This window comes from Biomphalaria glabrata, chromosome 10, assembly GCF_947242115.1.
Source record: "Biomphalaria glabrata chromosome 10, xgBioGlab47.1, whole genome shotgun sequence".
NCBI lineage: Eukaryota > Metazoa > Mollusca > Gastropoda > Planorbidae > Biomphalaria > Biomphalaria glabrata.
This window is the reverse complement of record NC_074720.1, coordinates 317,764-340,701: the sequence shown is the minus strand read 5'-3', so window position 1 is coordinate 340,701 and position 22,938 is coordinate 317,764. Positions and strand designations below refer to the sequence as shown.

General features: G+C 33.9%; 1 pseudogene; it reads left to right on the top strand.

Annotated features, from left to right (window-relative positions):
- The window catches only part of LOC129928732 (dynein axonemal heavy chain 6-like), a 105,549-nt pseudogene that overhangs the window by 48,935 nt on the left and 33,676 nt on the right, over positions 1-22,938 (top strand).

The window sequence follows — 22,938 nt, the reverse complement described above, 5'->3', positions numbered from 1 at the left end:
TTTTATGCTGTTTTTTTTTTCAAATTTTAAACACATAAAATAAATTTTAAATTTCATATTAACCACTTCATTCAAATTTTAAACACCTAATGTTAAGTTAAATTTAAACTTTAAAAAACTATATATATGTGAACTAATGAAACTCTCAGAAAAGATTTACACATAACCACTATGCATATGAAGTATTGATAACTTATCACCCTAGAAGAGTTGATTGCTGGAAAGCACTGAAGAGTTTAATGCTGGGGAAACAATAAATTAATTTTATTAAACTCATGAGCTCTACCACATTTTCTCATCTTCTTCATCTACTCAGCTTAGCTGTAGGCTCTCTGCAGTGGCAGGCTGTTATTCCTAGTTGTTCCACACTGCCTTACAGAGTGTTAGTTATTCTAGGTTGTTCAGTTCAATTAAATTGTGACATTCTATAAGAAAATAATTGACAGTCTTGTAAGAAGATGACTACATCCTACGCGTCATGCATTTAGTCATGAGTATTAACCTATGACCTAAATTCTGCTAAGTCACTGATTTTCCTGGCTAGATCAGGCAACCCATTCCAAGCTCTAATAGCACTGAGGAAGAAAGAGCATTTGTACAAATTTGTCATAGCATATGGAACGAGGAATATGCCTTTGTGTCTTTCTGAGTATTTTATTAGGTTTTGTTTTTGTATTTGAAGATTCTAATTCAATGTTTTATGTATAATTGATTCCTTACTTTTGAATCTTCTATCCTGAAGGCTTTCTAAATTTAGTGATTTTACTAAAGGTGTTACTCTAGTCAAATGTGAATATTTGTTTGTTATAAATCTCACTGCTCTATTTTGTGTCTGTTCCAGTTTCTTAATGTTTTCTTGAGTTGAGGGGTCCCAAACAGAGGATGCATATTCTATTATGAGCTTAACAAACATTTTAGTTATGCTTAATGCTTTGTTTGATTTTTTTTGATAGTTTAATCAATATGGGGATTCCATGGCAGTTTTTCATTTATCATAACACCTAAGTATTTTGCGTTTTTAGTCTGTGTTACTGGTTAACCATGAGTAAGATAAGTGGAATTTATTTGTTTTAGTTTTTATAATAAGAATGACAATGATCTGTTATGACTCTGCGCTTTCAGGCTTTGTTAGCACTAGACAAAAATGACATTGCTGAGATACGAGTATTTACCAAACCTCCAGAACTTGTTCAGACAGTTCTAAAAGCTGTTGCCATACTCTTAGGCAACAAGTAAGTGGAATAAACAAACGAAACATTAATGTTTTATACTTGGTGAACGTCTAATGACCGTGACCTTCAGTAATTCATTGCACTAAAATGTTGATTGCATATGCAATAATGTCTTTCAGGACAGACTGGGCGAGTTGTAAAGCCATGCTGGCAGACACAAACTTCTTAAAAAAAATGTATGAATATGACAAAGAAAATGTCCCAGCCGCCAAGCTGGCTAAAGTCAGGAAATATACATCCATGCCAAGTTTTGTACCTGACGTTGTAGCCAAAGTTTCAAAGGTAACTAATTTAATTGTTAAATAATTTCTAAAAATCATTAAATTATTTCTAAAAACTCATTAGACTGGATAATGAAAAGGTAAAAAGCTGGCAACACATGCATTCAATGGACAAAAAAATGGAGGATCTAGATTTCACAAGATGATATCTGCCTCCAAAAACTACAACATGCTCGTATAAAATTAAACAAGATCATTATAGAAGTGGAGAAAACTGGTTTAAAAATCAATGAAAAGAAAACTCAGGTGTTGAGAATAAATAAAACCAAGAAAAACCACTACAACGTCAAGGAGAAAACCTAGTAGAAAGAGATGATACTGTCTATATTGAAAGCATCATAAGCAAAGAGGGATGATTAACATAGATGTTTAAAATTAGATCAACTAGGCTAGTCATGTGTTTAATATTCTACAGAAGATCTGGTGTTAAAAAAAACAACTGTCACTACACAACAAAATGTGAATGTGAAATCATTTCTTTTATTTGGTTCAGAGACTTGAAGAGTAACACAGTCTAACATTCACCCACAAATGTTGTACTAATAAAATGATCTGTCTAATAAGTTAAGCCCACAGTATGTCAAAACAATTCCACTTTTCATTGAATGTTGTTTTGTTTGTTTTTTTGCTTCTTTTTTATTTGCCAACCAGCAGTCTTCTAAGCAGAAAAACAATTTCTGTATTTGGTGTGGAAAAAAATGTCTATAGATGCATTATTATTTTTTTTTTAGTAGACATTATATTTTGTAATCACATTGTTTATGGAAAAGTTTCATAGTGAATGTACATCTTAAATCATTAACTACTTACCTGAAAATATTTGTGATTTAATGTTTTGAAGATTGTTATAACCACAGAGTAATGATGGAATGTTGTTTGATAAATCTATTCTTCGTCCAGGCTTGTAAAACTTTAGTCCTATGGGTTCGAGCAATTGATGTTTACTCTGCTGTAGCTAAACAAGTTGAGCCAAAGAAACAAGCGTAAGTAATTAGCAGTCAAGGCATTAAATAATTAGCAGTCAAAGTGTTGCTATTTTTTAAATCATTCTAGGTCTAAGTAAAAAAATATTCAATTATATTTGTTTTCTTAGACTTGTTTTAATACAACTTTAGTGGTCATTAATTAGTAAACTTTGTACTAAATCATAATGATGTCACTTTGACAGTGGAACATGGGATATATATATATAGTATTATTACAGAAGTATATGTATAGTTGGTATATTATTATTACAAGATGTATTATCTCTTCCTTGTCAGACTGGCTGAGGCTCAAGACGTTCTCAATGAGGTTTTAAGTGTCCTCAAAGCTAAACAAGACCAACTGGCTGAAGTGGAGAAACAAATTAAAAATCTTCAGGCTGTCTTTGACAAGAGTATGGAAAGAAACATGGCTGTGACTGCCGCCAGATTGAAACGCTCTTCCAAACTGACAACAGCCTTAGCTGATGAACAAGTAGGTTATTTTAAAATCTCTGAGAACTATTATAACATTAAAATATGATTCTTAGTCAGACTTGGCCTACTGGGCGTAGTTTTTATAATATCAAAGATAAATTGAAATGATCAAACAAAAATATCACCTTGAGGAATAAATTAACGATTTGAAAATATGTGCATTCATTCACTAAAACCATATTTCCATACTGGAGATGAGACATGCATGGCACACAGTCTTAGAAAGAAGTGTGAGACTACAATGATTTTGTCACTTTTTTGGTGTGATTTTTTTTTTCATATTTCTACTTTAAAAAAATATACATTTCAATAGCTCAACTATCTTTGAAACAACATCTCAATCTCATGATTTCATGTTGAAATAAGGATGGGACATTACTAGAAACTCATTTAGTTCTCATCTTTATCATTGAAATATTTATTCTCTGCTCCTTGAAATATTTATTCTCTGCTCCTTGAAATATTTATTCTCTGCTCCTTGAAATATTTATTCTCTGCTCCTTGAAATATTTATTCTCTGCTCCTTGAAATATTTATTCTCTGTTCTGCAAGGTTGTTAAAAGTGGTAATGGATATAAGCACTCCACTACTTAAAAAATACTTTCAATGGCTTTCAGATAGCCTCTGACAAACAGCCTCTACCCGTTAGATGTTAGATATGGGAGAATTGTTATCACTAACTGGGGAAAATGTGTAACCAGTGCCTAAACCAGTAAGCTTCAGGCTTAAGGGGCTCATTAGCCTTGGTTGGCTACCCACCTAGGAGAAGGAAAACTGAATTCAAACCTCTGCTGCCTTGCGGCTATACCCAAATATGTGAAAGGCTTTGGGAGTCTATCTTGAGGAAAAATAAGGAGCAGACAACCTTAAGGCAGTTTGCAGAGCCTGTGCCTCCGCATTTCGCATTCTGTATCAGCACTTGCTGTTCCTTTGGATTCATCAGCTGTGCTCAGAAATTGGAAAATAGCTGTTTGGGTTACATTGTTCCAACCATAACTAATGCCCAGGCATTCATCTCATTTCTCATTTCCATAGTAATTTTGCAACTGAAAGAGGCCATAGTATTTGTTCTCTTTCTACATCATGTTTCTTATAGGTTCGTTGGGAGGAAAGTGTTGCCAACTTTGATGTACAGTTGAAAAATGTAGTAGGAGATGTTTTTATAGCAGCAGCTTGTGTAGCTTACTATGGAGCCTTTACTTCTACTTACAGGCAAAAACTTGTAGAAGGTAAGTCTAAACATCAAAAACAATGTACTTTTAAAATGTTTAGATACAGACACCCTTGAAAACTAGTACCATTAAGAGAGAAAACTGGTTGTGTGGTATGCCTTTAGGACTGTCATCAGTTTGAACCCTTCCCACTGCTGTCTGCTTTGGTTCTCAAGAAGTTTAGATAGGTACATGATAATCTTAATTTCTGAATGAATGTCCAAAACTTAAAAAACAAAACCTTTATTAATGCAATGTCTGCTTATACCATATTAACTGATTGTTTTTTGACTAGCTTAAGTATTGTGTTGGATACATAAATAAATTTTTTAGACCTTTGTAGCAGCTTTTTATTCATTTCAGTTGTAAGTTTTCCTAATTGCCCATTAATCTTGATACATGGCAACTAATCATCCTCAATAAGAAAATATGAAAAGTACAAAATGAATTAGGTTTTGAAAATGGTGAAGGCTGTTTCTAAAAAATGTTTATAAAATGTTTTACATTTTACGGATGTTCCTTCAAAGATAAAGATAATCTACTTTCTAGTCCAAACCTCCTGCTTTCTGCTTTTGAATTGATCATTTGAGACTGTATACCTTCCTGGCCAAACATCAAATTATACAAACTTCTTGTTCTCATAACTCTTGAAAATATTACTAGGTCTAGCTTGATTTTTCATTATTTAGTTATGCTTTACTCTCAGATATATGATTTAGTAGTTAGAAACAAAATATTTTACTTCAATTATTATTAACTTAGAAGGCGCGGTGGCTGAGCGGTAAAGGGCTTGACTTCCTAACCGTTGTCCGGGGTTTGAATCCTAGTGAAGACTGGGATATTTAATTTCAGGATCCTTGGGCGCCTCTGAGTCCACCCAGCTCTAATGGGTACCTGACATTAGTTGGGGAAAAGTAAAGGCGGTTGGTCGTTGAGCTGGCCACATGACACCCTCGTTAACTGTAGGCCACAGAATCAGATGACCTTTACATCATCTGCCCTATAGACCACAAGGTCTGAAAGTGGAACTTTACTTTACTATTATTAACTTAACTGTATCTTGTATTTCTCACATTTAATTATTTGTTAAAAACTTTTAGAAATATTTATATTAAGAAAGAACATTTTTAAGAAAGTAGCATAACATAACCTAAATATTACCACAACGACCAATTGATATGACTGAAATACTCTGATGTATCTAGCATGAATACTTAGGTTCATTATAAGACATTTGAATGTATTTAATAATTTGGATACAAAAACTTTTCTACAGGTTGGACTAAACGATTGATTGATCTTCAAATACCTGCAACAGAAAATATGACTCTTGTGTCAGTCTTGGCAGATATATAGGAAATTCGACAATGGAATGCTGACGGTCTGCCAAGAGATGCTGTGTCAATTGAAAACGCTGTTCTTGTAACTAAAGGTCGCAGGTGGCCTTTGATGATTGACCCACAAGAACAGGTAAAGTTTCTAAGTAAACAAATAATGTTTCTAGTATGTACTTGTATTGATTAAAGCTGAGTATTATTGTTGACACTTCTTTCAGGCCAACAGATGGATCAGAAATAGAGAGGCTCTAAATAAGCTTAAAATTATTAAATTATCAAATTCCAACTTTCTGAGAACACTGGAAGCTTGCATAAGAGCAGGTTTACCTGTTTTGATGGAGGATGTTGGTGAAGCTTTGGATCCAGCACTAGAACCTGTCTTGTTAAAACAAACCTTTATACAGGTAACATTTTTCTATTACATCTAAACATTTAAACACTTTATTGTATACCAAAATTTTCTCTGTGTGTGTAAAAGCTGTGTTTGTAAAAGCAAAAAGGTTTAATGATGGAGTAATGTCTCCTGACTTGTTACAACTTTATGTAATCTACCCTTGGACTCCAATATGTTTTGAGGGTTTGGTCAGTGCAACATTCAATTCATTTCTCCATCTATAACTAAAGTGCTTTACATGACAAGTAACATATCAAGCTTTAAACTCCTTTAGGTATTTGAACCTTTTATGTAACCTTATTGACTTTTTTCAGTTATATATTTATAAGTAAGGTCACTTTTATCAAATTTGACATTATGAAAATGCTTCATTTCTAAGGACTTAACATGTTTCTCTATAAGAGTAGATTCAAAAATTTTGAGTTTTTTGGTGTTCCTAATTAGGTATTTGTGAAGTAAAGCTATTGCTTGCTTTAATCCCAGGATTCTCAAAGAGATGCCCAGAACAGTGTTAATGCAGAGTGTTAGATGCAAATGTATTGTTGAACAGAGAGGAAAAAAAATGTTACTGTAATCTTTTAGAACACTAATCTTGGTTGCTGAAGTTATCAAAATATATTTTGTACAAAAATAAATAGTATAGTGTTGTAGGTAACTGTGAATGAAAAAATGCGAGGCTAAAATGATAATACATAAAAGGTTAAGGATGATTTTATGGAATGCCTCCCCCATCCCCATTTGCCAATGCTTTCAATGAATTTCTTAGTGTTGTATCTGGTCTCCTTAGTGGTTGTCTTGGAATGTTCCTATTTTTTTTTTAATAGAGTATATGTAGTCATAACGTATTTCCAATTAGAAAATTATTTTCTGGTCAGAGCCTACTTGTTATATTATAGCAGAGAACAGATCATCTTATCCTATCTTGTCTGCTTACCATATTCCTTTGTAGATTGAAATCTAGATAATGATATTTTAAACATTCTCGAATATCATTCTCATTATAACTATGTTATGGGCTGATTTATGATAATTTTTCTTTCCTTTTCTAAGGGAATGAACTAAGTTTTATGTTTAGGCTCACAATAGATTTTATTGGAATTATAAGAAAATATAAGATGGAGTTCATTTGCCCCTGAGTCCACCCAACTCTAATGGGTACCCGACTTTAGTTGTGGAATGTAAAGGCGGTTGGTCGTTGTACTGGCCACATAACACCCTGCTTGTTAACTGTTGGCCATAGAAACAGATGACCTTAACATCATCTGCCCCATAGATAGCAAGGTCTGAAAGGGGCAACTTTACTTTTACTTAGCTCGTGTCTCATGTTTACAGGAAATATTCAATGAACAGCTATTTGGATGTAATCTTTAAAATTAAAACAAAAGTTAGTTTATCTTGTAATATTTCTAAAAGTAATGAAGTCTATTCACATGTAAAATATTTCACATGTTCCTTCAGATTTGATGGTAATTTCATCCTAACCAAACCTCTCGCTGAACTGTAGGTTATGAATCTGGTACTATTGAGACCATCCGAACAACAGTCCAGCCAGCATATCACACTACCTGACTCCCATCAATTAAATAATAAGGACAAATTTTAGCATGAATAATATTATAATAAATGAAATGACCATAAATAGAATCATGATGAATCAACTAGTAATGAATGAGATTATTATAAATAAAATCAACATGAGTGAAATTATAATTGAATTTGTCATGAATGAGCTTAAAAGGAAATTGGAAGGATAGAACTTGCAGTTAAAAACTAAATTTTCAAAGTGATACCCAATGTATAGAGTTTTAGGCCAACATTCTGATTTAATAAAAATTACTTTTTAATCTTTTTTTTCGTTGTCTTTTTCAGGGTGGGCGTGTGTTGATTCGCTTGGGGGATAGCGATATAGACTATGATCGAAACTTTCGCTTCTATATGACCACCAAACTGTCTAATCCACATTACTTGCCAGAAGTCTGCATCAAAGTAACAGTTATCAATTTCACAGTCACCAAGAAAGGCCTTGAAGATCAACTTCTTAGGTTGAAAATTTCTTTCGCATCTATTTTTTTTTTTCTTGTTACATACATTTTATTTTAGCTCTGGCTTAACATCCAAAGCATTCTTTCAAGACTAAATTAACCAGTCAAATTATTAAAAAGATTTTTAAAAAAATAAGATTGGTTAAACTAAATACATTACAATTTTTATTACTACTATAAAATCTACTTTTATGTAAATGTTGTTTTATTGTTTTGATTATGAAAATATATAATTTTTTTGGGAATACAATCTGTTTTTAAATAGACTAATTTTTAACTAGGAGCAGTAAAAATTTCAACTAGTTACATTTAATAGGTCAGACATGAAAAGGTTGTTTTTCTTTCTATTGGTTGTAGTGATGTTGTCAGTTTAGAGAGACCAGACTTGGAAGAACAAAGAAATGAACTCATCATGAGAATCAATGCTGATAAGAACCAGCTGAAATCTATTGAAGATAAAATTCTGGTTACTTTTTGAATCGGAAGGAAATATATTGGACAATGAAGAACTTATCAATACATTGAATGATTCTAAGGCAAGTATCACATAGGCCTTGAAGTGTGAGAGTTTCACTTGTTTCCATTGGTAATGTGGGTGTTTATAACCATTAAAGCATCATTCAAATGTCCCAAGTACATCTTGAGGATCTCTCATTCCTTATATCTCTCTGCAGAAGTAACACAGCACTAAAATATTTTTTTTTATAATTCCAGTAGCAGAGTTTAATATATAATAATGATCATATAATTATAATGTGATTTAGAAAACAAAGATGTAGAAGACTAGAAATCAAATAGAAAAAATACCATTATGTTTTGTTAGACTTGGTTCAAGAAAAAACAATGTGCATAAGGTTAAACAAAATTCTAATAAGATTAAAATGGGTCTGACAATATTACCAGAAAATTATATCATGAGGGTGTCCTCCTATAAATTTTACAGCTATTGGGAAAAAATTGTTTTTTAGTTGCCAATTTAAAGTAAAAACATCAAGTAACAGTGTAACAGTGTATTTCTGATCAACTTAAAGAAAAATATTGAATGGTTTCTTGACAGGTCACCTCAGCAGTTATCAAAGACTTACATTGAATTGTTTCTTGACAGGTCACCTCAGCAGTTATCAAACAAAGACTTGCTGAATCCGAGACAACAGAAGAAAAGATCAGTGTAGCCCGGGAGAAATATCGCTGTGTTGCTGAGAGGGGTTCTGTTATGTACTTTGTGGTGTCTGACATGGGGGAAGTAGATCCCATGTATCAATTCTCTCTCAAGTATTTTAAACAGGTAAAGGAATAGATAAGCCATAAAATCATCACATTAGTATGTGTACTTTACATTCTTAAACCAATAAGTATTGATCTTAGTACCCAAAGTTGATCTCTTTCAAATTGCAGTGGGCCCATGTATAAATATAAATTTTAAACTTTACCCATATTTACTTAATATACACAAGTATTTAAAAATGATATTGTTATAAATGAACTTATTGATGTGGGTAAGGTTAGATGTGCATATGACACGCTCACACAGGTGACAGAAGCCAGCTTACTGCTAGCAGTGAACAGGGATGAGGGACGGCCCTTCAGGGACACTCTACTTGAAAATAGGTTGTGATGTGGTCATGTGATTTGTCTAAAAAAGGTCTGGGGACATTCTGTAATTTCCTAGTAGGCCTTCAGGGGCCCTTTATAAAGAGTAGAGGTGGCAGAGTCAAGATAGTCTGGTAGAGTCCAGTATGAGTTCAGGACAAAACAGATAGTCTAGTATGATTCAATTAAGTAGAGCAGTACCTTTTTGTAAGGTTCTCTACAGTGAAGCGCTTGTGCAGTCTTTCAAACTTCCAACTGTACAGTATTTGACATAGTTTATTAGAGTTGATAAAGTACCCGGCAATCTGAGTCCAGTGTTTCCAGGCAGCCAAATAGATAGTCATAACAATTAAAAACAGATAATTTACTCATTTATAAGCACATGTGTTTTTTTCTCATATTCTTTGACAATCAGTATATGTCTTATCCAAAATATCCATTATTTACAGTTAAAGTTTGAGATACAGTGTCATTATTAACTAATTTAGAAAATTCATTTTAAAATGTTTAGCTTCTTTGTGTATTGTGTTGCTGATGGGCAGAACCACTTTAAACATTACCCCTGTAAGCCGATAATAATAATAACCTTTATTATCCATGAATGCTTTGCTAGATGGTATATTAGATGACAATGACGCTAACCTGCAACAAATTTTAGCACTGCAGCTATGGTTCTTGACAAGGCTAGATGGGATTCTTCTGTAAAATCCATTGTTTCTTTGTGATTAAAAGAATTAATTACAAGGTGTCAACATTTTTGTCATCTGTGCCTCTGTAATAAATTGGTAGGGTTCGAAAACAGGACAAGACAGTAGTAAAAGGACCAAGGAGCCATCTGTATGAGTATGGTGTAGAAATTAGTTTGGTTTATTTTTTAGAAAATCTGAAACAAATTTGACAAATGAAATGATGCTAGAATAGAGTAGTTTTCTCCCCTACACCCACATTACTAATAAAATTTAAAAAAAAAAAAAAAATCTCCCTCCCCATCATCTGATTGTCTGAAAGGAAAATTGGTCCAGTCCAAAGTTAGGCAATCATGTCTGAGTTTAATTTTAATTTTAGCCTTTATTTTTCCAATGTTTCAAATGCTTAGGATTCAGTCAGAAACATCTTAACCATTTTATTATTTTAAAATTTTATTCAGCTATTTAACAATACAATCTCAACCAGTGAGAAGTCCGATGACCTTCAAACACGACTGGACATTTGCTTAGAAGAGACTACAGTATGTATTTACAAGAATGTTTCTAGGTAATTCTTGTATTGTTACCTGCATTGTGTCTCATGGTTTCAGTAATATTGACATTACTGGAATTGGTGTTATGCAAATAAGCACTCCACTGCCTATAAAATGCTTCCAAAGGCATGCGTCTCAACTAGCCTATGACAACTAGTCCAACTCAGATATTGGATCCGGCTTGAACAGTTATCTGTAAAGAAGAGCACTGGTGCTTTAACAAGTAATCTTCAGGCAGGAAGGGGCTCCTTAGCTTGCTGGCTACCCACCTAGGAGAAGGAAAACTCTAATTCAAATCTCTACTCATTGCAGCTATATCCAAACATGGGGAAAGTTTTCAGGAGTCAACCCTGAAGAAAAATCAAGAGCCAGTGACCCTTGGGCAGCTTACAGTGCTACACCCTGGCAGAGTCTGCGATGCCGATAAAATTTACTCCTTAACTTTATTGGCATTAACCTTCATTTGGATAGATCAGCTGGTTGCAAGGGGAAGGGGGGGAGGACTGCTCCATGTGTGACATGGTTCCAATCATAGCCTATGTATTCATCTCAATTACATGAGACCAATAGTTGTTTCATAACTGAAGGAGGCCATAAAATAATCAAATGTATCTCATAGTGCCTCTAGTATATGGTTTTGTGGGTCATGCTTTATTTTGTAGTATGCTTGGTCCCCTTTCACATCCTTCAGATGCAGATAATGCAAAGGTCATCTGTTTCTATTACTGATGGTTAACAAGGGTGTTCTTAGCTAATGTCAAGTACCCATTATTTATATTGTAAATCTTAAAGAATTCATTAGCTAAATTAACTTTGATCTTACTTACAGATTAATGTGACATGTGAAATGAGATATTCCTCTAGTGGTTGCTTTGATTTTCTTTCAGAGGTCTCTTTGAAAAACACAAGCTTGTATTTTCATTTTTGCTTTGCTCAGAGATTATGAAAACTGAAAGGGAAATAACTCCCTTGGAGTGGAATTTTTTTCTCCGTGGACCTATTGGAGGTATAGAGAAGGTACTAGACATTTTGATTAATATTTCTCTTCTTCTCTTATTTCAACTTCATTTATTTTAGGAAATGCCTTCACAGAAATGAAATGACTTTCTAGAGATCCTAGAGATATATAAATATGTTATCATTTTATTATATACATTAGGAATAAAAAGTTTTAAATAATAGTACACTTGTATGGAGTAGTGATTTTCTGTGACCGTGGCTGTGTATCGATGATTAGCCTCTTTATGCAGAAAAGACAGAAGAGAAGTTACAAAGGGAAGATTATAAGTTTTAACAGATGTAAAATGCTGAATGCCACAGAATTTTCTGTACATCTTAAAGATTGTAGCTTATTCAAATCAATTAGATTTGAGAGTTTAAATTTATATAACCATTGAGAATCAACACACTTTGTCACCACTGACAACTTGACATATTTATGGATTATTTAGAATCTCATTGAAAGAGGAAGGTTAAACAATTATAGAACACACAACTTCTATCAAAATAAAAACTTTTTTTCTTTTATTGTAATTAAAAGCCATTACATTTTCTACAGCAAAATGTCCCCAAACCAGAAAACACAACGTGGCTTCCATTAAATGTTTGGAAAATGGCCTGCGAGATGAGTGACACATTTGAAAACTTCCGTTACATCCATTATGATTTGGATAAAACACCTGTATGGATAAGACTGGATGAAGGCCCTGAGGTAATGATAACGATAACAAAATGCATTACCCATATAAAAAAATATTAAAACAATCAGTCTCAATCAAACTGAAGGCTACATATCTTAATAATTAGGACATATCTTCAATAAAGATCATTTCATTCTTTGAAATCTGTCTCTTTAATCTATTTGTACATAATAATGAGAGACTTAACTCTGCAAAGGCATTGTTTTTCTGGCTGATTCAGGCAACCCATTTCAGGCATAGGAAATAAATAGCACTTTTAAGAATTTGTCCTAGCATTTAGAATGAGAAATATGCCTTAATCACTTGTCATATATTAAATTGTTTTATTGTGGTTCTAAATTATACAAAATATTTTACAGTTTGTGGCATAGTAACCATGGCACAAATGGGTTCCGTGAGCCCAGGCTCATTACCAATCTCTTAAAAACAAAATGTGTTTTAATGTTTTGAATTCTTACTTTTATTTCCCATTAATTCTGTGATTATAATTTTTAAATTGTCTGCAGTATATTGCAATTTGATAAAGAAACTGATGGGGCCTCCGTACAGGATGACTAAATTTAGTTTTGTCATTCTAGATTCATTGTTTTAATCCTGTGCCCAAGAGTCTCTTGCTACCCCTTCTGTTTACTCTGTAATGCTAGCCAAACACATTTTCTGTAATAGTATATAGCCTGGTGAGCCAATACACATAAAGCAATGAACAATCAAAATAAGCACTATATTTCTTATGGTCATAAAGAATTCACATTAGTCTGAACACATTTGGATGAACCTATAATAAAAATCTGTCGTTGAAATCATTAATGTATACTGTGTACAGCTCTCTGTACTTTAGTTCCAGTGTTACTGAATTAGACTCAGATTGCAAGTCCAGTCACATTTATTGGGTTGGTTAGTTCTTAGCTTCATATCAGGATTTCCTGACCACAAACTCACGAAACTCTATTACTATCTTAAAAAGCTGAACAAATGGACCAAATGAAGATCGTAAAATTAAGAGCAGATAGTTGCTATCTTTGCACCAAAAATGCAACAGCTTTTGTTGAACCTTATGATGATAATATTCATGAGGTCAAAATGCATTTTATTGATCAAGCCAGTTACCTGATGAAAAAACAACCACAAAAGTGCAAACATAAAAAAAAAAAAAACAAAAGCAGAAGATGCAGATTAAGGAGACGCCCACAAAAATTCAGACTTAACAAACAACCAGCAAGCTTGCAGACAAAAGAAACAAGCATGAAGATTAAGACAAGAAACAATTAGCAGAAAATGCAGACATAAGAAAAACACCTTGAAGATACAGACATAAGGAACAACAGGCAGAAGATGCAGACATAAACCTTTAAATTCAAGAGTGTAAATTTGAGCCTCCAACTAGGAACAATTAAGTGAGTTGGCATCTTTCACACAAAAATTGTAGTGCTTGTGACAATAACAAAACAATAGTGCCTTGTGACAAACATAAAGTTTTTTATTTCACTTTCTCTAGTGGGTATTCCCATTTTACATAATGATTTATCAATCTATGTAAGCAATGGACATAAAGTTTATACAATAACTGTTGGAAATAAAGAAAATGAACAAGATAACAATTATTTTGGTGTATGGTTAGTTTAGTTCTTTCCTTGTAAATCCTAGGCACAATTTGAACCGGAGGGGGTATGGGGTGAATGTTATGAAAATGATTTAATGTATCAGTTGTTGTTGTTATGTTAACGTGTGCTTGTAACTTTCCATAAGAATGTGTTCAGCAAATATTAGAGATGTGTGTTGTGTAGTCATTCAGTGTATTTCGACTCCAGGAGGCAAGAGAAAAAAAGTGTTTTTCTTTACAATAACTGTTAAAATTTTTTTAAAAGGCTCATTTTATTAACAAGGATGTATTTTATATTCAGCTTGACTTGGGCCTTTAGGTCTAGGTTTTACAATGTTATGAATGCAAGAAGCTTGTGAAAGTTTTTGCGTTTTAAAATTGTATAGATTATAACTGAGAAAGCATGATTTTTTTTATATCAAAAACTTTAGGTTCAAGCAAATCCTCCTCCGGAGCGCTTTCTCTACGCTGTCTTGGATCCCCCTGAATATAACGATGGTGATCTGCCTCTTCCAGATAGAGTTAATGGAAATTGGAATGATTGCCTGACAGCGTTTCAAAAATTAATGTTTGTTAAAGTTTTCCGTGAGGAAAGGGTGAGTTTTCAATTAAAAGTTTTGTTGTGTGCCCAAGAAAGAGCATCACACTCACGTCTTACAAACCAGTACATAGACCTACTATTCTAACTGTGAAACTGGCAAAGGGGATCAAAGGATCTTGCGCCATAGCCTTAAGTTTTCTTACCATGGTCATAGTTTAAATATTAGATCTATGTTCTGCGGCACAGGTTCTCTGTAAAATCACATCACATCTTAGATCCCTGGGTTAGGGCAGTCAAATGGATAATCTAGATCTATGGCCTGCTAACCAAACTTCTTCCCAGTTAAAGGCTCATTCTGGCTTTTTACAATATGATGAATTAAAAATAATGCTTACACTCACAATGTTCAAATGTTTAAAAGGAGTTGATATTCTCTGTAACATGAATTAACTTAATGTTGAGGTAGAAAGACTAATTGAATAGATCTAGATCTAGATTAATCTAAATTGATGCTAGGGTTATCCTTCAATGCTAATAGATATCTTGGGGCTATTGAGATTGTTGATCCATTAAAAATGATAGAAAAAAGTAGCAGTTAGGATCAAAATAATCTTCTAACTATAAAGCACTGTGTGTAAATTTTTTTCAACAAAGATATTTTTCTTGGGTTTTATGTGAATAAAAATTAATTATATCCTTTTTGGATTTATTGTTAACTTTTATATTATGTCAATTCTGTTTTTATCCTAGACAACATTTGCAGTGACAGAGTTTGTTTCTGAATGTTTAGGGAAACAATTTGTTGAAAGTCCTCCTGTCACATTGCCAGAACTCTATGAAAGTATGTCTAAGACTACTCCACTGGTCTTCGTTCTTTCTCCAGGATCAGATCCAATGACATCATTTCTACGTTTTGCTAAAGATATGGGAGTTCATGAAAAGTAAACACAGACATTTTTCAATAAATATATTCATTAAATTAGTTTTCTACCATAAATGTCTTCTTTAAATTAAGCTAAATTCTATGGGAATTTAAATATGATTGTTATGGAGAAAACATAAAGCTTACATGGAGAAACTGCTGCCATTTTTGTGACATCTTTTTTGTCTGGTGTCAGTCTGCTGCCCTTTCATATCAGTTAGTTCTTGAAAATTAAGTTTTAAACGAAACAACATAGGGAACTAGATTTCTTTGCAACACTAGCTTTTAATACAAGTAGATCTACATCATCTCATTCACAAAGTCAAGGCTCTAACTCTAGTTAGACTGAGAGTTTCTTATTACAGTGTTCCCCCTGTTTCCTCATTTTCCAAGAGTTTCTGTAATCTCCTCAAATTTACCCATATGACTGAAACAGCTCAGCTTTGTCTTTTCACATTATAGACTTGAGAAGTTCCTCCTTTTTTTGTCATCCAGAGTGTTGACTTGTAAGAGTAAAAACCCAGCATTTTTCTGTAGTATTTATTTGAATTTTTTCTTTCTGTGTTCAGTATCCAACTTACACAACCATGTGGGGGTTCAGAGACCACTAGGGAAGAATGCAGCTGTTACTTTTCCAGATTCTCTAGATTGCTTATGACAGCAACTGCCAAGCTTAAAAGGGTTTTTATTTCTTATTGATTTGAAGTCCATCTCTTCCAATGTTTGACCATAGGTATTTAAATGAGTCAACTTCTTCTAATGTTAGTTCGTTCGACTGTACCCCAACATCCTCAACATCTCATTATATCTCCAGCACAAACTAGTATTTTGAATTTATCAGCACTGATTTCCATGCAGACTGCTCTAGTATACAGTTTTGAAGTAATATCTTGTACCTGGTCTGAAATTTCCCCAATGAGGTCTATATCCTCTTCAAACCCGAGATGGACAAAGGCTGCCCATATGGTCAAGTAGGAGTAAATCCTTCTTGAGTTTCCATCATAATATGCTTCAGAAATATGTTAATAAGAGCTGGAGAGATAATGCATCCTTACCTCACTCCAATGGATGTCCTAAAACTTTCTCCAACTTTGTTGTTCAGAAGTATTGAGCTGTTTACCTTAGGGTGTAGGGCTTCGATATTATTGATAATGTTTTTATCCAAGCTGAACTCCCCCATCACTTACCACATACCATGATGCCAAAACCAGTCAAACGTTTTTTTTTTAAATCTGTGAAGTCGTGTACCAGTTTATTTAGCTGTTAAAGACATTTTCTCCTTTAACAGTCTAATGTTAAATATATGTTCAAGAATGCTTCTACCTTTGCAAAGGACCTCCTCAACTTTTGAGTCTGTTGAAATTATTTTCAGCATTATTTTGCTTGGATAACTATTAGACTTTATCGTTCTATAGTTTGTTTGTTTTTTTATTGTCTCAAGTTTTCTTTCTGGAGCAGTGGAATAAAAAAAAATTTGGTTTTATTCTTGTGGCAATATTTTTTTTAATCCCATATTTTCTGTCAGATTGTCCTAAAAATTTTGTTATATTTGAGCCATTGTATTTTAAAAGTTCTGATGGTATGTTATCCCTCTGATGATACAATATAAATACCAACAGAAGGATAGAAGTGTTACTTATTTGAAACCTATCAATTTTTTATTTGTTTTATCTTTATACAGTTTAATTATATATTTGATAAATTCTTCTTTGTATAACTTTTAATTTGGAGCAAGCTGGCTAAGGGAAATTTCTGTGGCATTTTACGTCAGGAGAGACGATCTTTTCCCTTTGCAACATCTTGTGTGACTAAAGAGGCCAATCCTTGATATACAGCTGTGATCGCAGGTTGGGCATATGTGATCACCAGGCGCCATTGCATTATCACCATTCTTTCTGCTTCTGTAGTGTATGGCATCTGCAATCCGAGACCCTTCCTTTATGCTCACTCTTCTTGTAGATCTATCCAAAGCTACTTTTTCCAAGCTGCTAGTGTCGATTTTGAAGAGCTTCATGTCGCGTTTGCATACATCCATATAACGTAAAAGTGGGCGACCAGCGGCTCTCCTGCCTTCTATTAGATCACCATACAGAATATCTTGTGGAAGTCGATCTACTGGCATTCTACGAACGTGGCCAAGCCAGCCAAGGCATCTGCTGCTGATAACAGAGCGCATGTCCTGGCATCCTGCTCTTTGTAGCACTTCCTTATTGGTTATCCTATCTTGCCACCTTATTTTAAAGATCCGCCTTAGGCATCGGAGGTGGAAGACATTCAGCTTTTTTTCTGCCATGAGTAAGTTGACCAAGTTTCACTTCCGTATAGCAAGGTGCTCAACCACACAGGTCCAGTAGACTAGGGCTTTAGTATTGTTAGTCAGCAATATGTTGTCCCACACTCTTTTCTGCAACTGTGACATGGTGGCCATTGCTTTGGCTATCCTGTTGTTAATGTCTTTATCCAGTAGAGTATTGTTGGATATGATGGAGCTGAGATAGCAAAAGTGATCCACAATTTCTAGTGGTTGGCCATTAATGTTTACTTGAGGTGCAGTATTTGTGTTCTGGACTAGTATCTTAGTCTTACTTTGACTAATGTTTAAGCCTAACTGGCTAGCAGCAGATAGTTTGTCAACTAGGAATTGAAGCTGAATATCAGAATCAGCCACAATAGCTGCATCATCAACATACAGGAGTTCCCTGATAAGTAGCTTCCTAACCTTGGTTTTTGCCCGCAGCCTTGATACATTAAATAGTTTTCCAGAGGATCTTGTATGGAGAAACACACCTTCGTTGATGTCGTTGTACGCATGATGCAGTAGACAGGAGAAGAATATGCCAAACAGAGTAGGTGCAAGCACACATTCCTGCTTGACACCACTGCTCACCTCAAAAGGTGTTGATTGGGCTCCATTGAATTGACAGTACATTTCGTTTCCTCATGAAAGCACTCAATGAACTTCAGTAGTTTGGGAGGGCAACCTATTATCCTTAGGAGTTTGAAAAGGCCACTTCTGCTGACCATATCAAAGGCTTTAGTAAGATCAACGAAAACGATGTAAAGGGGTCTGTCTCTCTCTGAATTTCTCCTGAGGGAAATTTAATTATTATTGTTATTATTAGAGCTAACGAAAGACATGACATTTCCTAAATTTTATTTATGGATGATTAGTTATTGCTTAATTACATTGTGGTTGTTTTTATTAAATCCTCATCACATTTAGAAAGTAATTTGTAGGTTTGATTCCTTATTTTAACTATTCACTTATAGTGTGAAATCAATTTCACTTGGCCAAGGTCAAGGTCCAGTGGCGGATAAAATGATCAAGAATGCAACCAAATTTGGTGAATGGGTTTTTGTACAGGTAAGGAACAGAAGCTAGCTTTTTTTTTTTCTTAGACCTTTCCTATTGTCATTTTCAAAAAGTATATAGGTAACTGTTATATTATAATCTCTCCTAGCCATTGACTAAACAGAAACCAATGTTTGTTATTTTTGTATAAACATAGATTTTTTTTCCCCAGATTTATAAATATATTAATTAAAAATTTGATTGTATTAATTTTAAAAGACTTAACATTTTTTGCTTTAAAAAGTTATTTAAACCAAAACATTTAGTTTAAATTTAACTGAAAAATTCTTTTTAGAATTGCCATTTAGCCGCTTCATGGATGAATGCCATGGAAGACATTATAAAAAATATCCAGGAGACCAGTTCACTTTTACACAGTAACTTTAGACTCTTATCTGTCTTCAATGCCTGCCAAACATTTCCCTGTCAGTGTTCTTCAGAATAGTGTCATAGTCACTAATGAGCCACCTAAGGGCATTAGAGCCAATCTAAGAAGGGCATTCATAGATATGTCAACTTCATTTTTTGAAGACCACCGTAAGACTTTTTTTTTTGTTAGAAAATTGTTTAATAATTAACAATAAATTCCAACACTATGATAGTATTGAGAGATGATAATGTAGTCCTCTGTGTTAATAGTAATAATGTTATTTACACTATGTATTGTGTATGGATTATTATAGTGTTGGTTTAATCCTGTGCACTCCCAGGGGAGCATAGGGCCGCAGCCACACCTCTCCACTGAACTCGGTTCTGAGCAGCTTTCTTAATCTGCTGCCATGTCATTCCAGTACCCTCAGCTTCACTGATGACTGACCTCTTCCAGGTTTGCTTGGGTCTGCCCACTGTCCTCTTTCCTTGTGGGTTCCAGTCAAGTGCCTGCCTTGCAACATTGGTAGCTGGTTTTCACAGGGTGTGTCCTATCCAGCTCCATTTTCGTTTTGTGATGTCTTGGGCTATGGGCTTTTGTCTAGTTCTCGCCCACAAATCGATAGCAGTTATCTTTTCTGGCCACATAATTCCTAATATGCGGCGTAGGCATCTGTTAACAAAGGTCTGGAGCTTTTCCATATTTGTTATATTTGTTATTATAGTGTAGGTTGATTGATTTTTTAATTTAAAAATGACAAAAAAAAGACATTTTAAAGATTAGTAATAATAATGACTGACTTAACTTGTGTTATTGTTTCTATATAAATTTAAAAAAATTTTTATAACAGCTCTGGGAATGGACTGGAGGAAGATCATTTTTGGCATTTGTTTTTTTCATGCTGTTATTCTTGAGAGGAAAAAATTTGGACCATTAGGCTGGAATATTACAGTAAGAGTCATGTTAAGACTGTAGAACTGGGATATTACAGTTAGAGTGTAGAACCATAATATTACAGTAAGAGTAATGTTAAGAACTGGAATATTATCTATTAGTGTAAGGACCCATTCAATTTTTTTTGTTTTTTTAGATACTATTAAAGCTATTACATAACAGACATAAACTCAAGTGTTAAAATGACCCATTAATCTAAAAAAAAAGTTTTGAACAGATAGGTCTTAATGTTCTTCTTGAATGTAGTAGTGAAGCAAGCTGTTTGTCTGAGATCAATGGGGAGTGAGTTCGAAACCTTTAGACAAGCACTGAAAAGGCCCACAAACTGTAACTTTTTAGTGAGAAACATGTCACATTGAGTCCATGGACTGCAGGGCTCTCTCTCTAACATATGGAGTGATCAGTTCACTAAAGTAAAAGGACATTCTTAGTTTTGTAGTCAATTCTTGCATTCAATGGAGTGTACACAAGAGAGCAGTAGCAGAATCACTTCTTGTTTTTTATAGGACCATTCATGCAGCATTGTTCTGAATTTGCTCTAGCTCAGCGGTTTTCAACCTTTTAAGGTCGGCGACCCCTTTTAGAATCCCCCACTCTAATGCGACCCCCCCTAACACACACACACACACAGCAATAGAAGAATAGAAAAAAACAATCTATATTTTCGATGGTCTTAGGCGACCCCTGGCAAATTGTCAATCGACCCCCAAGGGGGTCGCGACCCACAGGTTGAGAACCCCTGCTCTAGCTGAATGATGATGTTGTCCTGTATACCTACCTGCTAGCATGGGATTGCAGTAGTCAAGGCAGGAGAGTATGAATATCACAGCTAACTTTTTTTTGTTGACTCTGTTGTCAAATATGGTCAGATCTGGTCTAATCTGCCCAGCTGCAGATAGAGATCTTTGCAGAGCTGACTTATGTGTGGGTCAGAAGAAAAGAGTTGAGGCAAAGAAAACTCATATTAGCTTAATTTAAAGAACTAAGCCACGAGCTAGCACCAGTGCTCAAAATACTTTTTCAGGCAACACTTAATCAGGGTAGGGTACCTAAGATTGCAAACTAAGTGGATTAAAGAAACCTGGCAGTTCATGATGAATAGGGAATCTATACTCTCTACATTTGTCATGTAGTTTTCTTAATTGCTTTTGTCCTATCTTTATTCATAGTAATATATATATATATATATAATCCTTCAGTCACGAAAATGAATGCTGTAGTTGACGACTTATTTGACTTAATCCTGTGCACTCCCAGGGGAGCATAGGGCCACAACCACACCTCTCCACCAAACTTGGTTCTGAGCAGCTTTCTTCATTTGCTCCCATGTCATTCCAGTAGTAGTATAGTGCTTATTGCCATTACCACCTCCAGCAAAGAAAACCTTACAATCTGAACAATGAAAAGGAATAGAAAAGCAATCTCAGCAACATGTGTCATGAAGTTATCTAAAAAATCAAAAGTTATTTATGTTAAAAAATAGCTGGAAAAAAAAACAGTGAGGCTATAAAGAAAAAGCTTAGGAATTATGTTGTTGTTTTTTTAGTGTTTCTATTGTTATTATTAGAACTTAATGTTTGTTTTTATTCCAAAAGAATCAACTTGTTTATTAAGGCTTGTCCCATTAAATTAATTATGACATGAAGCTGATATAAAATAATAATTTGACGAGAGTTGGCCTTACTTAATGCTAATTAGGCATGGGGCATCTGACTGTATTAAGATTATTAAATTTCATTTAGTGCTGGATATTCAAAAATAAATCTTTTCTCTAGGTTACTAGGACATTTTGTTAAACATTTATAATTGTCTAACAACCTTTTTTTTTCGAGAAAATTCATCTACCTGGTATATTGAAAATACATTTTTTGACCTTTCCTTATAACAATTGTGAAAGACTATACCAGTATAGAGTCAGAATTAATTGAAGCTGGATGATTACTTATATAATATTGTTATTAAATCTTATTTGGATAAAAGATTCCTGGCAGACATTAATCAACTGGCAAAGGAAGTTATGTATTAGAAAAATGTATTCCCTGTGCTGTGTAGAAAAAAAAAAAGAGAAAGAGATAAAGAGATAATCAATGTTTGAAAGTAATGAGAGGCTGTATTATGGGAGTAGCTACTGTGATATATGGTAGACTAGATTTGTTCAATTTAAAATAGAAAATGCAATTAGGGAAGAAAATTGTGTTTTTGTTCAGTACAGACCATCCTGGCAATGCAAGTTCTAAAATTGGTGGCTCATGAATATAAAAAAAAAAAAATGCTCAACACACACAAAAATATAACAAACACACATATAAAGTATAAATATTTCTTTTATTTTTTAAAAAAGAAAATGTTCAGCATCAAAACATGCAGCAATATGGACCTGTTAATTAAACAACTAATAAATCATAATGAACTTAACACAGTTAACAATAATGATATTGTTGTGTCTCTCTCCTTTGTTTCTTGATTGAAATCAAAACAGCTACCACCAATTGCGAGAATCTGGCAACTCAGATTCTAAATAGGGTGATACTTTATTGAGTCTAATGTATTACATGCCAAATAGTGTACTTTATTGAGTCTGATGTATTACATGCCAAATAGTGTACTTTATTGAGTCTGATGTATTACATGCCAAATAGTGTACTTTATTAAGTCTGATGTATTACATGCCAAATAGTGTACTTTATTGAGTCTGATGTATTACATGCCAAA